The sequence below is a fragment of the Rhododendron vialii genome, chromosome 3a (assembly GCF_030253575.1).
Source record: "Rhododendron vialii isolate Sample 1 chromosome 3a, ASM3025357v1".
NCBI classification, from domain to species: Eukaryota; Viridiplantae; Streptophyta; class Magnoliopsida; order Ericales; family Ericaceae; genus Rhododendron; species Rhododendron vialii.
The window spans coordinates 27,939,231-27,943,719 of NC_080559.1; positions in this window are offsets into that span (position 1 = coordinate 27,939,231).

A 4,489-nucleotide genomic window follows, 5' to 3' on the forward strand; every position below is an offset into this window, starting at 1 on the left:
GCTTTGGTTTCGTGGCTAGCCAAGACAAAAATCCTAAGCAAACTGGCTAAATTGTTGCTTAGGCTGATGGAGATGCTCTAAAGGACCAACAAAAGTTTTCCATAAGTCCAACAAAAGTTACACTAAAGTTACAACTAACCCTTTTACCAATCAATAAAGTAAACACATATCGGATGCAGTTGATCCAAGCACTATATTTTTCGTGTATATAAGTATCTAACTCTATACATATCGGATGCAGTTGATTCCCATGTGGGGTCCTCTCATTTTTTTTTTTAGAATTTTTAGATAGCTTGGCCCGGCGCACCCGTCGATGTGATTTTGATCGTATAGCACTACTGCCCTAAAAAGTATAATCCGAAACGACAGGATTTGGGGGGAAACGATTTGGGTTTTTTTTTTTTTTGGGGGGGAGGGGGGGGGGGGGGGGGGGAAAGCTGGAAATGATTTGGGTGGGAAAAGATGTGGGGCCTAGTGCCCTGTTATGGAAAATTTTGCCACATCACCAAGCTGTTTGCCATTTGGACATTTTTCATTCAAGTTTTTAATGGAAGGGTAACGTTGAAACTATATGAGCAAAATTGAAATCAAAAATTTTAGAAGGACGAAATTGAAACTGAGATATTTGTAGGACCAAACAAAAAAAAGGATAAGGGCTTGTTTGATAACCTAAATTCAACACTTAATACTGAATCAATTAAGTAATAAGTGATTCAGTAGGTTTGATATCCACATTTCATATTACTTAACAAATTAAGTATCACTTAAAATATAGGCTAAAAAGTTGAAAAAAATTAAGTAGCTTTGAGCTACTTAATTCTAGCTGAATTTTTGTGTACTTACATTCAACCGTCATACCACCACCACAACCACTTCCACCAACACCTCCACCACTCCATCACCACCACCACCTCCACCACCACCACCTCCACTACCACCACATCACCACCACCACCACTCCCTCCACTACCACCACCACCACATCACCACCACCACTTCCACCACCACCACCACCGCTCCTACCACCACCACCACCACTCCACCACCATCACCGCCACCACTACCATCACTACACCACCACCACCACCACCACTTCCTCCACTACCACCACCACCAACAGCTCCACCACTCCACCACCACCACCACCACTCCATCACTACCATCATTACACCACCACACACCACCGCTCCTACCACCACCTCCACCACTCCACCACCACCGCCACTCCACCACCACTCCTACTACCTCCACCACTCCCCTACCACCACTCCACCACCATTACCAAAAGTATATTGTGACCGTTAGTAAATTAAGATAGAATTGGAACAAAATTAATTCATAATTTTTTTAATTCAATACTTAATATATTTATCAAACAGCTTTTCAGCTTAAAAATTTCAGCATTCAGTTTTCAGTACTTAATTTTTCAGCTTTCAGTTTCAGTTTTCAGTTTTATCAAACAACCCCTAAGTCTTGCGTCAATTAAATCTAGTATTCTAGTTCTAGTGTTGCTTTAGGAGAGGCGTTGTGTTTACATCATCAGCCAGTAAAAAGGAGCTGCTTCGGAAGCAAGGCTGGCCCCGTGTGGTGCTTTTATCAGCTTTGGCCCCGGTTCAGAAAATTTCTTAAAAAATAAGCAGTTTATTTCATATTTTTAAACTCAAAACAATGTAAATAAAAAATAATTTTTTAATTTTTTTTGCACCGTATTAAAGCTTGATGAGATCTATTAAATAATATCCATATTGGTAAAAAAATTATTTGCATAAACACATTATTTTTGAGTTTGAAATTGCCTCATTAAAAAATAAGTATTTATTTTACGTTCCGGAATGGGGCCTAATGGGTTAACTTTTTTCTTTGGAAACTGACCCACCACGCGAATTATAAGTACGCTGTACGCACTCATTCCGTGTCTCACTTCGATGATCGAAATCGTTTATTTTGTCAAAATTCATTTGTGAGAAGATCATGCTAAATCTCAGCTTGATCGATTTCAGCTCGATCAGATATGAACAAGTGTGTCTTCTGAAAGTTTTATTTTTTTTCCCTTCAAAATGCGCAATTAAAAATATTAATCTTTAAATCACGATTTTGCTGATATGTGAGGGTGGGCTCAATTTTTTGCATGGTCCCATAGCAAAATGAATTGGACCCAATGAATGATTCTAATTATATAAGTGAAATATAAAATGAGCATACCCTCGCAAAGACGAACGAAGTGAAGGTGAACAAAAATTGATATCTACTCGAAAAGCTTGTGGAATTGAACAAAGCTCACATTACTTCGCAAGGAAAAAAAAGGACTGAAACATAAGTAAGATTAAAGGGAAGAAAAAAAAAAACGCAAGACAGTCAGCCAATTTATTTTATTTTATGCCTTAAATATTTTACCTCGTTCCTTCTGCATCTCTTCTTTTTGGATAACTTGGACAAGAAATAATAATACTCCTAAAAGCTTGACGAGGAGACAAGCGACAGCTGATGTGGAGAATTATTCAGCAGGAAATTTTCTTCATCACGCATTTTGTGGTCTCCACCATAAGTTTTTTGGAGCCCACAAATATATACGTTATTACAGTGTTAGGGAAGATTTTAGAAAAGTGTAGAGACGACAAATATATTCTTATTCTCCCTCCTTCATTTGTTTTTTAAGTTAATACTAAAATTTTTGAAAAATTATATTCCCTCCGACCCAAAATCTTTGGGTTTTTTTGATATTTGCGTCGTTCTTTGAACTCTTATATCTTTCAATTTAAAGTTCTCGATTAGATCTATAATAAAAAAAAATTAAAATTATGAAAAATATCATAAAATGAGAGATATAAGAATTTAAAGAACGGCGCAAATATTAAAAAAGACCAAAGATTTTGTGACGGAGGGAGTATGCACGTAGAGTACTTCCTCCGTCCCATTTTGGTTGTCCCTTTTTTATATTCGTGTCAATTTTCAACCACTTATATCTGCCAACGTGAATCTTAAAAAATATGTAATATGTATCTTATTTGATAGATTTCAATTCGTTTTAAAATACAAAGTTGTCGAAATCATGAAAAACATTATCGATTGAAAGATAAAGGCAATAGACACAAAAGAAACGCGAATCAAAAAAATACACAAAAGAGACAAAAGGAATAATGACAATGAAAATGAGACGGAATGAGTAGTTATTTTTATTTTAAAAATAACAAAAATTGCAAAAAGAATAACTGAAATTGTACTGAGAAGAGAGTACAAGTTTCTTTTTTTTTCCTCACTTTATTATTTGATTATTTACTACCAATAAATAAGGGGAGATTTAAATATCCATCCTCAAATCTCATTCAATGTAAGTATTTATCCAGTGTATTTTGAACAGTTATGTTTTTATCCTTTGAGATGATGAATTACCTATCTTACCATTTTAATAAGATATCCATATATGTGTGTATTGACTTCCTAAATTAGTGGGATTCAACCATTTCCTAATTTAGTGGGTTTCAAGTCATTCAACCATTTCCTAATTTAAAGAGGATTTCAAAATTTAAAAAATCTATATTAACCAAATCCAACCAATTTATTTTTCACCAATTTAAATTCGAAAACCATATTTATTGTTCCCTATCTACCATGTATTATCATGATTTTTTTTGAAACATGATGGAATCGACTATGTTTTTCATGATTACCATAAAAAAAAATTCGGAACACAGACAATATTCAAATCGATCATGTAATGACTCGGAATTTTAATGAATAAAAATTTCGTCATTTTCTTTTTAATTACTCGATATTACTTTTAATATTCCTTTTTTAAATTATATAATCTGTCGTAATTAGATTTAAGTCCTTTAAATTATATTTCTTGACTAGAAGTCCTTCATGGCTAGTAAAATTAGTTTTCAACCATCTAGTTGGAGGAACCGGACTACCAATTCACTTAGTTACTTTCTCTTAACCCTAGATGAACCTTTTAACCTTTACCCATTGTACAATAAAAATTAGAAAAACTTTTATTCATTGGACAATAAAAAACCTAGATTTTCCACCAAAGGTATCATCCTAGATTATTTAAGTACATATATAAGATTATATATAGTCCTATGTACTTCATAGACTATAATAAGCATGCTTAAAGGACTTATAGTCATTTCTAGGTATTATTCAAGTATATATTATCTCACATCTTTAACCATTGGTCAATAAATGCTAGGAAAAATTTTACTCCTTGGGTAATAAAGTTAGTTTACCAACAAGTACTAGGATAAATTAAATAAGTCACTTCCTAGATTTTTCATGTGCTTGTATACTTAAAGATATGTAAATGTACCATATAAATTTATTACCATAGATTCACTAGGTACACAAATATAGTATTCTAAGTGGAGCATGAGCCTATTGGACTATTTTATTAGGAAATCTTGATGCTTGAAAATCCTACTAGATTACATAGTACCTTGTGTACTTCTATATATACTTGGACACACACATACACACACACACATATATA